The sequence below is a fragment of the Rhinoderma darwinii genome, chromosome 10 (assembly GCF_050947455.1).
Source record: "Rhinoderma darwinii isolate aRhiDar2 chromosome 10, aRhiDar2.hap1, whole genome shotgun sequence".
NCBI lineage: Eukaryota > Metazoa > Chordata > Amphibia > Anura > Rhinodermatidae > Rhinoderma > Rhinoderma darwinii.
This window is the reverse complement of record NC_134696.1, coordinates 22901947-22917005: the sequence shown is the minus strand read 5'-3', so window position 1 is coordinate 22917005 and position 15059 is coordinate 22901947.

Genomic DNA, 15059 nt, shown 5'->3' with positions numbered 1-15059 from the left:
TATGTATTGATTGCTTGCTTGCTACAAAGTTTGCAAAAGTGACATTATTTAAAACCATTTTTCCCTTGCAGTTTCCTTCCTGCTGAGTAGCTGAGTAAGGGGGAGGGGTTAGCTGCTACCAGGTGCTATAAATCAGGCCTCACTACTCTGTAGAGCCTGCTCTGTGGCTTAAAAAAACAAGTGGTTTGTATATCAAGTGGAGTTCCAAAAACCGGAGTTCAAAAGAGGAGTTAAAGTCCCAGTAAGTGCTCTTCTACTTCTTTTTATTTTTGATTAACACCTGTTTGCTGTTTTTTTGTAACTTGGATAATGGATAGCAAGATTGGAGGTTTTCTTCAGTGCACAGTTTGCCATATGTATGCACGACTGGAGCCGGAGTTCCAGGGTGAATATCTCTGTGGCAGATGTGAGCATGTTTTTCACCTGGAATCTCGTATTAGAGATCTGGAGGAGCAGAATGCAACACTGAGGAGGATAGACAATTTTGAGCGGAGCTTGCTGCTCACAGAGCATGCAGTTAGTGGGTTACAACTGGAGGGTGAAGACATGGGTGAGCAGGATCAGGTAAGTAGCTGGGTTAATGTAGTTAGGGGCAGTAGAAAGGGGTCAAAGACAAGGAAGGCCGATCCGGTTTCTGACATTCCAGGCAAAATTGCCAAGTTGGGTGATGATGCGAGGGTGTCAGTCTCAGAAATGGCAGCCCTAGTGGATACTGATCTCCGTAACGGCCGGGAGAACAGCCCAGCTAGTAGTCGGCGGGATGGTAATGCAGGTAAGCCAAGACAATTGATAGTCGTAGGGGATTCTATAATCAGGAAGACGGATAGAATAATTTGTCGCCAAGACCACCTCAACCGAATGGTTTGCTGTCTCCCTGGTGCCAGGGTTCGGCATGTGGTGGAATGGGTGGACAAATTGCTGGGAGGGGCTGGTGATGATCCAGCTGTCGTGGTCCATGTCGGTACCAACGACAGAATAAATGGTAGGTGGAGGAGCCTTAAGAATAATTTTAAAGAACTAGGCTACAAACTGAAGGGAAGGACCTCCAAGGTTGTATTCTCAGCTATACTGCCTGTGCCATGCGCATCACAGGAAAGACAGCGGGAGCTCAGGGAGTTAAATGCATGGCTGAAGTCTTGGTGTAGAGGAGAAGGATTTGGGTTCCTAGAGCACTGGGCTGACTTTTCATTGGGGTACAAACTGTATTCTGCAGATGATTTGCACCTAAATGGAAGGGGGTCCGCTGTGCTGGGGGAGAGAATTCTAGCTGGGGTGGCGGAGTATTTAAACTAGGGCTGAGGAGGGAGGTCAATGTAGAAAAAAAAGGGGTAGCCAGGTTAGAGAGGGGTCAGACTATATTGGTGGGGGGAGAAACAGAATGTGGGGAGAGGACTAGACAACAGGATAAGGAGATCCTTTCGTTACAAAACATCAGTGTAAATAAAAAGGCCCGATTAATGTCAAATCACATTTCTGATAATAAAAGTAAAAAACTGACAGGCAAGTTAAAGTGTATGTTCACAAATGCCAGAAGTCTAGCAAGCAAAATGGGGGAGCTGGAGGCCTTGATACTGGAAGAAAATATAGATATAGTTGGTGTTGCTGAAACATGGCTGGACTCTTCACATGACTGGGCTGTAAATCTACAGGGTTTTACACTTTTTCGGAAAGACAGGACAAATAGGAAAGGTGGTGGTGTATGTCTGTATGTGAGAAATGATATGAAGGCGAGTGTGAAAGAGACAATAGTGGGTGAATACTGTGAGGAGGTTGAAACCTTGTGGGTGGAACTAGAAAGGGAGGTAAACACTGAAAAAATTACTTTTGGTGTAATCTATAGACCCCCCAATATAACTGAGGAGATGGAAGTTCAGCTATATAAACAGATGGAGCGGGCTGCACAGGCGGGTACTGTAGTGATAATGGGAGATTTTAATTTCCGGGATATTAATTGGTGTCATGGTTCGGCTTCAACTGCAAAGGGGAGACATTTCCTCAACCTGTTGCAGGAAAATTTTATGGGCCAGTTTGTGGAAGACCCGACTAGAGGTGAAGCTCTGTTGGATCTGGTCATTTCTAATAATGCAGATCTTGTTGGGAATGTCAATGTTCGTGAAAACCTCGGTAACAGTGATCATAATATAGTTACATTTTACCTATACTGTAAAAAACAAACGAAGGCTGGGAGGGCAAAAACATTTAATTTTAAGAAAGCCAATTTCCCCAGGATGAGGGCGGCAATTCAGGATATAGACTGGGAAGAACTAATGTCAAATAATGGAACAAATGATAAATGGGAGATTTTCAAATCTACTTTGAGTTATTATAGTGCAAAATTTATTCCTACAGGTAACAAGTATAAACGACTCAAATTAAACCCCACATGGCTTACACCTTCTGTGAAAGGGCAATATGTGAAAAAAAAGGGCATTTAAAAAATACAAATCTGAGGGTACAGCTGTAGCCTTTGTAAAATATAAAGAGCTTAATAAAATCTGTAAAAATGTAATAAAATTAGCAAAAATACAAAACGAAAGGCAGGTGGCCAAGGATAGTAAAACAAATCCCAAAAAATTCTTCAAGCATATAAATGCAAAAAAGCCCAGGTCTGAACATGTAGGACCCCTAGATAATGGTAATGGGGAGTTGATCACAGGGGATCAAGAGAAGGCAGAGTTACTAAATGGGTTCTTTAGCTCTGTATATACAACAGAAGAAAGAGCAGCTGATGTAGCCGGTGCCAGTGCTGTTAATATATCAGTTGATATACTGAATTGGATGAATGTAGAGATGGTCCAAGCTAAATTAAATAAAATAAATGTGCACAAGGCCCCGGGACCAGATGGGTTACACCCTAGAGTTCTTAAAGAGCTTAGTTCAGTTATTTCTGTCCCCCTTTTCATAATATTCAGAGAATCTCTAGTGACTGGTATAGTGCCAAGGGACTGGCGCAGGGCAAATGTGGTGCCTATTTTCAAAAAGGGCTCTATGTCTTCCCCGGGTAATTATAGACCAGTAAGCTTAACATCCATCGTGGGGAAAATGTTTGAGGGGCTATTGAGGGACTATATACAGGATTATGTGACAATAAATAGCATTATAAGTGACAGCCAGCACGGTTTTACTAAGGACAGAAGTTGTCAAACTAACCTAATCTGTTTTTATGAAGAGGTGAGCAGAAGTCTAGACAGAGGGGCCGCTGTGGATTTAGTGTTTTTGGACTTTGCAAAGGCATTTGACACTGTCCCCCATAGACGCCTAATGGGTAAATTAAGGACTATAGGTTTAGAAAATATAGTTTGTAATTGGATTGAGAATTGGCTCAAGGACCGTATCCAGAGAGTTGTGGTCAATGATTCCTACTCTGAATGGTCACCGGTTATAAGTGGTGTACCCCAGGGTTCAGTGCTGGGACCACTATTATTCAACTTATTTATTAATGATATAGAGGATGGGATTACAAACAGAACCGATAAAAACACAGGGACATATACAAAAACACCGAAAAAGGCCATACTTACAAATGGACACAGCCAGGTCAGAAATGCTGATGAAAGGGCGAGCAGGTGCTTTAAATAATAATAGCCACTCCCACTAGTCTTGAGGGGAGTGGTGTGTGTGGTGCATGGGATGTGTAGTAAGAAATAATAAATGAATAGTGTGTGTGCAAGTGTAATACTATAAGTGAAATATAGGGGGCAGTAATGAGTAAAGTGCCTCAATAGAAATAAATGGATAATGGGGTGCAAGTGAGTGAAACATGGAGGGATAGTGTGTACGTCATGAGGCACAACGTGTATAGCCAACTTATTTATTAATGATATAGAGGATGGGATTAATAGCACGATTTCTATTTTTGCAGATGACACCAAGCTATGTAATATAGTTCAGTCTATGGAAGATGTTCATGAATTACAGGCAGATTTAAACAAACTAAGTGTTTGGGCGTCCACTTGGCAGATGAAGTTTAATGTAGATAAATGTAAAGTTATGCATCTGGGTACCAACAACCTGCATGCATCATATGTCCTAGGGGGAGCTACACTGGCGGATTCACTTGTTGAGAAGGATCTGGGTGTACTTGTAAATCATAAACTCAATAACAGCATGCAGTGTCAATCAGCTGCTTCGAAGGCCAGCAGGATATTGTCGTGTATTAAAAGAGGCATGGACTCGCGGGACAGGGATGTAATATTACCACTTTACAAAGCATTAGTGAGGCCTCATCTAGAATATGCAGTTCAGTTCTGGGCTCCAGTTCATAGAAAGGATGCCCTGGAGTTGGAAAAAATACAAAGAGCAACGAAGCTAATTAGGGGCATGGAGAATTTAAGTTATGAGGTAAGATTGAAAGAATTAAACCTATTTAGCCTTGAAAAAAGACGACTAAGGGGGGACATGATTAACTTATATAAATATATTAATGGCACATACAAAAAATATGGTGAAATCCTGTTCCTTGTAAAACCCCCTCAAAAAACAAGGGGGCACTCCCTCCGTCTGGAGAAAAAAAGGTTCAAGCTGCAGAGGCGACAAGGCTTCTTTACAGTGAGAACTGTGAATCTATGGAATAGCCTACCGCAGGAGCTGGTCACAGCAGGGACAGGAGACACCGCAGGAGCCGTCACAGCAGGGACAGTCGATGGCTTTAAAAAAGGGTTAGATAATTTCCTAGAACAAAAAAATATTAGCTCCTATGTGTAGAAATTTTTCCTTCCCTTTTCCCTTCCCTTGGTTGAACTTGATGGACATGTGTCTTTTTTCAGCCGTACTAACTATGTAACTATGTAACTATATGCGGGACACTTATATACATTATATGCGGGACACTTCTATACATTATATGCAGGACACTTATATACATTATATGCGGGACACTTATATACATGATATGCGGGACACTTCTATACATTATATGCGGGACACTTCTATACATTATATGCAGGACACTTATATACATTATATGCAGGACACTTATATACATTATATGCAGGACACTTATATACATTATATGCAGGACACTTCTATACATTATATGCAGGACACTTCTATACATTATATGCAGGACACTTATATACATTATATGCGGGGCACTTCTATACATTATATGCGGGACACTTCTATACATTATATGCAGGACACTTATATACATTATATGCAGGGCACTTATATACATTATATGCAGGGCACTTATATACATTATATGCAGGACACTTATATACATTATATGCAGGACACTTATATACATTATATGCGGGACACTTATATACATTATATGCGGGACACTTCTATACATTATATGCGGGACACTTCTATACATTATATGCGGGACACTTATATACATGATATGCGGGACACTTATATACATGATATGCGGGACACTTCTATACATTATATGCAGGACACTTATATACATTATATGCAGGGCACTTATATACATTATATGCAGGGCACTTATATACATTATATGCGGGACACTTATATACATTATATGCGGGACACTTATATACATTATATGCGGGACACTTATATACATTATATGCGGGACACTTATATACATTACATGCGGGACACTTTTATACATTATATGCGGGACACTTCTATACATTATATGCAGGACACTTCTATACATTATATGCAGGACACTTCTATACATTATATGCAGGACACTTCTATACATTATATGCAGGACACTTCTATACATTATATGCAGGACACTTCTATACATTATATGCAGGACACTTATTTACATTATATGCGGGACACTTATATACATTATATGCGGGACACTTATATACATTATATGCGGGACACTTATATACATTATATGCGGGACACTTATATACATTATATGCGGGACACTTATATACATTATATGCGGGACACTTCTATACATTATATGCGGGACACTTATATACATGATATGCGGGACACTTATATACATTATATGCGGGACACTTCTATACATTATATGCGGGACACTTCTATACATTATATGCAGGACACTTCTATACATTATATGCAGGACACTTCTATACATTATATGCAGGACACTTCTATACATTATATGCAGGACACTTCTATACATTATATGCAGGACACTTCTATACATTATATGCAGGACACTTCTATACATTATATGCAGGGCACTTATATACATTATATGCAGGACACTTATATACATTATATGCGGGACACTTATATACATTATATGCGGGACACTTATATACATTATATGCGGGACACTTATATACATTATATGCAGGACACTTATATACATTATATGCAGGACACTTATATACATTATATGCGGGACACATATACATTATATGCGGGACACTTATATACATTACATGCGGGACACTTTTATACATTATATGCGGGACACTTCTATACATTATATGCGGGACACTTCTATACATTATATGCGGGACACTTCTATACATTATATGCGGGACACTTCTATACATTATATGCAGGACACTTCTATACATTATATGCAGGACACTTCTATACATTATATGCAGGGCACTTATATACATTATATGCAGGACACTTATATACATTATATGCAGGACACTTATATACATTATATGCAGGACACTTATATACATTATATGCGGGACACTTATATACATTATATGCGGGACACTTATATACATTATATGCGGGACACTTATATACATTATATGCGGGACACTTCTATACATTATATGCAGGACACTTCTATACATTATATGCAGGACACTTATATACATTATATGCAGGACACTTATATACATTATATGCAGGGCACTTCTATACATTATATGCAGGGCACTTATATACATTATATGCAGGACACTTATATACATTATATGCAGGACACTTATATACATTATATGCAGGACACTTATATACATTATATGCGGGACACTTATATACATTATATGCGCGACACTTATATACATTATATGCGGGACACTTATATACATTATATGCAGGACACTTATATACATTATATGCGGGACACTTATATACATTATATGCGGGACACTTATATACATTATATGCGGGACACTTATATACATTACATGCGGGACACTTATATACATTATATGCGGGACACTTATATACATTATATGCAGGGCACTTATATACATTATATGCAGGACACTTCTATACATTATATGCAGGACACATATACATTATATGCGGGACACTTCTATACATTATATGCAGGACACTTCTATACATTATATGCAGGACACTTCTATACATTATATGCAGGACACTTCTATACATTATATGCAGGACACTTCTATACATTATATGCAGGACACTTATATACATTATATGCAGGACACTTCTTTCAGATGTAATTTGAGCCGTTCTTCATTGAACTCAATGAAGCACAGCTCAAAATTTACGGCTATCAGAGAAGCCTCGCAAAATGCGAGGAGAAGGAAATACGGCGGAAACGAGGCAGCTGTTTTCTCCTGAAAACAGTCTGTCATTTCAGCCGTAAAAGTCTCTCAGCGTGGGTATGTTCACACGCTGAGAGGCTTTTACGGCTGAAATGACAGACTGTTTTCAGGAGAAAACAGCTGCCTCGTATCAGCCGTAAAAGCTCCTCCTCGCATTTTGCGAGGCGTCTGTGACGCTCGTAAATCTTGAGCTGCTCTTCATTGAGTTCAATGAAGAACGGCTCAAATTACGTTGCAAAGAAGTGTCCTGCACTTCTTTACCGAGGCAGTCAATTTACGCGTCGTCGTTTGACAGCTGTCAAACGACGACGCGTAAATGACAGGTCGTCTGCACAGTACGTCGGCAAACCCATTCAAATGAATGGGCAGATGTTTGCCGACATATTGTAGCCCTATTTTCAGGCGTAAATCGAGGCATAATACGCCTCGTTTACGCCTGAAAATAGGTCGTGTGAACCCAGCCTTAGGGTATGTTCACACGCTGAGCCAAAAACGTCTGAAAATACGGAGCTGTTTTCAAGGGAAAACAGCACCTGATTTTCAGACGTTTTTTGAGCAACTCACGTTTTTCGGGCCGTTTTTGGAGCTGTTTTCAATAGAGTCTATGAGAAAACGGCTCCAAAAACGTCCCAAGAAGTGTCCTGCACTTCTTTTGACGAGGCTGTAATTTTACGCGTCGTCTTTTGACAGCTGTCAAACGACGACGCGTAAATGACAGATCGTCGGCACAGTACGTCGGCAAACCCATTCAAATGAATGGGCAGATGTTTGCCGACGTATTGGAGTCGTATTTTCAGGCGTAAATCGTGGCATAATACGCCTCGTTTACCCCTGAAAATAGGTCGTGTGAACCCAGCCTTAAAGGGAACCTGTCCGCAGTTTCGAGTCCTTACACTTCACTAATTCAAATTAATATAATACATGGCCGGAGCAAGCAGTCAATCCATCAACCGCAGTTCGTCATCCCCTCTGGCATCGCGGCTCGTCATCCCCTCAGGCACCACGGCTCGTCATCCCCTCAGGCACCGCGGCTCCTCACCCCCTCAGGCACCGCGGCTCCTCACCCCCTCTGGCACCGCGGCTCGTCATCCCCTCTGGCACCGCGGCTCGTCATCCCCTCAGGCACCGCGGCTCGTCATCCCCTCAGGCACCGCGGCTCGGCATCCCCTCTGGCACCGCGGCTCGTCATCCCCTCTGGCACCGCGGCTCGTCATCCCCTCTGGCACCGCGGCTCGTCATCCCCTCAGGCACCGCGGCTCGTCATCCCCTCAGGCACCGCGGCTCCTCACCCCCTCAGGCACCGCGGCTCCTCACCCCCTCTGGCACCGCGGCTCATCATCCCCTCTGGCACCGCGGCTCGTCATCCCCTCTGGCACCGCGGCTCGGCATCCCCTCAGGCACCGCAGCTCGGCATCCCCTCTGGCACCGCGGCTCATCATCCCCTCTGGCACAGCGGCTCGTCATCCCCTCTGGCAGAGCTTGATACAAAATTATTTGGTGTGGTGGAAGACTTGAATCACTTCCTTGGCATTGGGGGAGCCTTGATGGCAGATCATTAGAACCACTTTCTGAGAGCTTTAACTTATTTATTTTTTTCATGGGCGTAGCTATAAGAATGCAAGTTGTTGTAAAGGATCTGCCAGGCACAGCTTCGGGGTTAACTCCCAGAACTAATCAGTCAGCACCTGAGAATACATCCCTGAGACTGACTCCTGCTTCCACCATTCAGGCTGGCAGGCTTAGGAGTGGGAGAACCTATCGTAACCTGGCCAGACTCAGCTAGCTCCCGCCCTCGGTCTATTTAAGCCTGCACTTCCTGTCCCTCGGTGCTTGTGATTCTTTCCTTGTGGTTTCCTGGCCCAGCTACAGCTCCTGCTATTTTTGATCCTGCTCCATACAGACCCTGGCTTACCGACTACTCTTCTGCTTTTCGTTTTGTACCTCGCACACTCCTGGCTTGACTCGGCTCGTTCACCACTCTGGTTGCTCACGGTGTTGCCGTGGGCAACGGCCCCTTTTTCTTGCTTGTGTTCCTTTGTATGTTTGTCGTGTTTGTCATGCACTTACTGAGCGCAGAGACCGCCGCCCAGTTGTACCCCGTCGCCTAGGGCGGGTCGTTGCAAGTAGGCAGGGACAGAGTGGCGGGTAGATTAGGGCTCACTTGTCCGTCTCCCTACCCCCTGCCCTTACATAATCACAAGCCCATACCTAGTCTACCCCTGGTCCCTGACACCACTATGGATCCCCGTGAGACCCTGGCTCAGCAAATGCAGGGTCTCTCCCTACAGGTCCAGGCCCTGGCTCAGAGGGTCAACCAGCCTGATGCTACCCTGGTAGTTCCCCTCACCGCACCTCTTGAACCCCACCTCAAGTTGCCCGACCGATTCTCAGGGGACCGGAGGGCTTTTCTCTCCTTTCGGGAGAGTTGTAGGCTTTACTTTCGTTTAAAGCCTCATTCCTCAGGTTCTGAGAGCCAGCGGGTGGGTATAATTATGTCCCGGCTCCAGGAAGGGCCCCAAGAGTGGGCCTTCTCCTTGGCTCCTGACGCCCCTGAACTTTCCTCCGTTGATTGTTTATTTTCTCCTCTCGGACTTATTTATGACGAGACTGACAGGACTGCCTTTGCCGAGAGTCAGCTGGTGACCTTACGTCAGGGTAAGAGACCTGTTGAGGAGTATTGCTCTGACTTTCGGAAGTGGTGCGTAGCTTCTCGGTGGAATGACCCTGCCTTAAGGTGCCAGTTTAGGTTGGGTCTGTCGAATGCCCTGAAAGACCTGCTAGTTAGCTATCCCTCTTCTGACTCCCTAGACCAGGTTATGGCTTTAGTGGTACGACTTGACCGACGTCTCAGGGAACGACAACGTGAACGGTTATGTGTTTTCTCCTCCGACTCCCCCATGATGCCTCCCGAAGCTCCGTTGCTTCGTTCCTCCCCGAAAGATTCAGAGATACCTATGCAGCTCGGGGCCTCCGTGTCCCCCCAACAACGTAGAGAATTCCGCAGGAAGAATGGTCTCTGCTTCTACTGTGGGGACGACAAGCATCAAGTGAACAACTGTCCTAAGCATAAGATTGCAGCCAGAGAACTTCCGCGTCTAAGTGATCATCGGGGAGGTCACTTGGGCGCACAGGTATTTCCCGTAAATATGAAACGTAATAAGATCTTGCTTCCCTTTCAGGTCTCTTTTGGTGGTAGGTCTGCTACCGGCAGTGCCTTCGTGGATTCAGGGTCCTCTACTAATATCATGTCTGTGGAATTTGCTATGTCCCTTGCTATGCCTCTGATTGATTTGCCTAAACCTGTCCCGGTAGTGGGTATCGACTCCACTCCTCTTGCTAATGGTTATTTTACACAGCATACCCCTGTTTTTGAACTCCTTGTTGGCTCCATGCATTTGGAGCAATGCTCTGTACTGTTGATGCAGGGATTATCGTACGATTTGGTTCTAGGTCTTCCCTGGTTGCAGTTGCATAATCCCACGTTTGACTGGAATACTGGGGAGCTAACCAAATGGGGTAATGAATGTTGTACGTCATGTTTTTCTGTTAATTCTATTTCTCCCCCTAAGGAGGCGAATACGCTACCCGAGTTTGTTCAGGACTTCGCTGATGTTTTCTCTAGGGAGGCCTCCGAAGTGTTACCTCCTCATAGAGAATACGATTGCGCTATCGAATTGGTACCAGGAGCTAAGCTTCCTAAGGGTAGGATATTTAATCTTTCTTGTCCCGAACGTGAAGCTATGAGAGTGTATATCCAGGAATCCCTGGCCAAGGGTTACATTCGTCCCTCTTCTTCTCCGGTAGGTGCTGGCTTCTTCTTCGTGGGGAAGAAGGATGGTGGTCTTAGGCCATGTATTGACTACCGTAGCCTGAATAAGGTCACGGTAAGGAACCAGTATCCCCTTCCTTTGATTCCTGATCTCTTTAATCAGGTTCAGGGGGCCCAATGGTTTTCTAAATTGGATCTACGGGGGGCGTATAACCTTATTCGCATCAAAGAGGGGGATGAGTGGAAGACTGCGTTTAACACGCCCGAAGGCCATTTCGAATACCTCGTCATGCCCTTTGGGTTGTGTAATGCCCCTGCGGTCTTCCAGAATTTCATAAATGAGATTTTGAGAAATTACCTGGGGGTTTTTCTGGTAGTGTACCTTGATGACATACTGGTGTTTTCCAAGGACTGGTCCTCCCACATTGAGCATGTCAGGAAGGTGCTCCAGGTCCTTCGGGAAAACAATCTGTTTGCCAAAACCGAAAAATGTGTGTTTGGGGTACAGGAGATTCCATTTTTGGGTCAAATCCTCACTCCTCGTGAATTCCGCATGGACCCCGCCAAGGTTCAGGCTGTGGTGGAATGGGTCCAACCTGCCTCCCTGAAGGCGTTACAGTGTTTTTTGGGGTTTGCTAATTATTACAGGAGATTTATTGCTAACTTCTCGGTCATCGCTAAGCCCCTTACGGACCTCACTCGCAAAGGTGCTGATCTCTTCCACTGGCCTCCTGAGGCTGTCCAGGCTTTTGAGGTCCTTAAGAAGTGCTTTGTCTCGGCCCCGGTGCTGGTTCAGCCCAACCAAATGGAGCCATTTATCGTGGAAGTTGACGCATCTGAGGTGGGAGTGGGGGCTGTCTTGTCCCAGGGTACCAGGTCCCTCACCCATCTCCGCCCCTGTGCCTACTTCTCCAGGAAGTTTTCGCCAACTGAAAGTAACTATGATATTGGCAACCGCGAACTCTTAGCCATTAAATGGGCATTTGAAGAGTGGCGCCACTTCCTGGAGGGGGCTAGGCACCAGGTAACGGTCCTTACCGACCACAAGAATCTGGTTTTCCTAGAATCTGCCCGGAGGCTAAACCCGAGACAAGCTCGATGGGCGTTATTTTTTACCAGATTCAATTTTTTGGTTACCTATAGGGCTGGGTCTAAAAATATTAAGGCTGATGCACTGTCGCGTAGCTTCATGGCCAGCCCTCCTTCGGAGGAAGATCCTGCTTGTATTTTGCCTCCAGGTATAATCATTTCCTCGATCGATTCTGATTTAGTCTCTGATATTGCTGCTGATCAAGGTGCAGCTCCCAGGAACCTTCCTGAGAACAAGCTGTTTGTTCCCCTGCAATTCCGGCTAAGGGTACTTAGGGAAAATCATGACTCCGCACTATCTGGCCATCCAGGCATCCTGGGTACCAAACACCTCATTACCAGAAATTATTGGTGGCCTGGGTTGCCTAAAGACGTTAAGGCCTACGTCGCCGCTTGTGAGGTTTGTGCTAGGTCCAAGACTCCCAGGTCCCGACCAGCGGGCTTACTGCGTTCGTTGCCCATTCCCCAGAGACCTTGGACACATATCTCCATGGATTTTATCACCGATTTGCCTCCATCCCAAGGCAAGTCGGTGGTGTGGGTGGTGGTGGACCGCTTCAGTAAGATGTGCCACTTTGTGCCCCTCAAGAAACTACCCAACGCCAAAACGTTGGCTACCTTGTTTGTCAAACACATCCTGCGTCTCCATGGGGTCCCTGTCAATATTGTTTCGGACAGAGGGGTACAATTTGTTTCATTGTTTTGGAGAGCCTTCTGTATGAAGTTGGGGATTGATCTGTCCTTCTCCTCTGCCTTCCATCCTGAAACCAATGGCCAAACGGAGAGGACTAATCAATCTCTAGAACAATACTTAAGGTGTTTTGTCTCTGTCAATTTGATTGGGTCTCTTTCATTCCCCTCGCCGAATTTTCCCTTAATAACCGGGTCAGTAACTCGTCAGGGGTCTCTCCTTTTTTTTGTAATTTTGGGTTTAATCCACGGTTCTCCTCCGTTTCACCTGGTAGTTCCAACAATCCCGAGGTAGAGGTCGTTCATCGGGAACTGTGCACAGTCTGGGCCCAGGTTCAGAAAAACCTAGAGGTGTCCCAGAGCGTACAAAAAACTCAGGCTGATAAAAAAACGTTCTGCTAACCCCCTGTTTATGGTCGGGGATCTGGTGTGGTTGTTGTCTAGGAACTTGCGTCTCAAGGTTCCGTCCAAGAAGTTTGCTCCCCGGTTTATTGCGCCGTATAAGGTCATTGAGGTCCTCAATCCTGTCTCCTTCCGGCTGGAGTTACCCCCGTCTTTTCGGATACACGACGTGTTTCATGCCTCCCTCCTCAAACGCTGCTCCCCGACCTTGGCTCCCTCGAGGAGACCTCCTGTTCCAATCCTCACCCCTGAGGGGGTGGAATTCGAGGTGGCCAGGATTGTGGACAGCAAGATGGTCCAAGGCTCCCTCCAGTACCTGGTCCATTGGAGAGGATACGGGCCCGAGGAGAGGACTTGGGTACCCGCCCGGGATGTTCACGCTGGGGTATTGGTCAGGAGGTTCCACCTGCGTTTCCCCAGTAAGCCAGGTCCACTTAGAAAGGGTCCGGTGGCCCCTCATAAAAGGGGGGGTACTGTAAAGGATCTGCCAGGCACAGCTTCGGGGTTAACTCCCAGAACTAATCAGTCAGCACCTGAGAATACATCCCTGAGACTGACTCCTGCTTCCACCATTCAGGCTGGCAGGCTTAGGAGTGGGAGAGCCTATCGTAACCTGGCCAGACTCAGCTAGCTCCCGCCCTCGGTCTATTTAAGCCTGCACTTCCTGTCCCTCGGTGCTTGTGATTCTTTCCTTGTGGTTTCCTGGCCCAGCTACAGCTCCTGCTATTTTTGATCCTGCTCCATACAGACCCTGGCTTACCGATTACTCTTCTGCTTTTCGTTTTGTACCTCGCACACTCCTGGCTTGACTCGGCTCGTTCACCACTCTGGTTGATCACGGTGTTGCCGTGGGCAACGGCCCCTTTTTCTTGCTTGTGTTCCTTTGTATGTTTGTCGTGTTTGTCGTGCACTTACTGAGCGCAGGGACCGCCGCCCAGTTGTACCCCGTCGCCTAGGGCTCACTTGTCCGTCTCCCTACCCCCTGCCCTTACAGTTGTATTTTTGAATTGCACCACTTTGGGGTACATATAGCTTAGTGATGAACATATATTACTTTCATTAGGATTGCTGCAATACTAAATCTTTTTTATTTTTATTTTAATACTACTTTTGTTTTTGTTTTTTAAATAACATTTAAGTTATAGGCACACAGACAGGAAATCTAGGAGTCTGTGTTAGGCCTTTCGCTGCCATGGCAACCCTTCGGCATCCTATGGTCACATTTCAGGGGTGCTTCTGGTTTGACAGAGAGACTTCCCCCTCTCTGTCAAAACTACTTAAGTGCTGCGGTCGCTATTGACTGTTACATCTAAGGGCGTCCTGGCCGTTGCCGCGGGATGTCAGTTGTATATTTTATGGTATATTGGAACAGTGTACAGCCGAGTGTGCGTTAAAACACTGATACCAGTGCTGTACATTAACGGTGTGGGAAGAGGTAAATACTGGCGGACAATGTGCCAGTTTCTCTAATCCGCCCAGTTTTTCATACAGATCTGTATGTGTTGGTAAAAGTGGCGCAGGGGCTTTATAAATAAGGTATTCGAATTCGATTTTACTTTCATAATATTTCAATACCACATTGATCTATTCCACTGCGTTGGCATACAGTGGCACGCCGCCATTAGCCATGCTAAAGAAAAAGT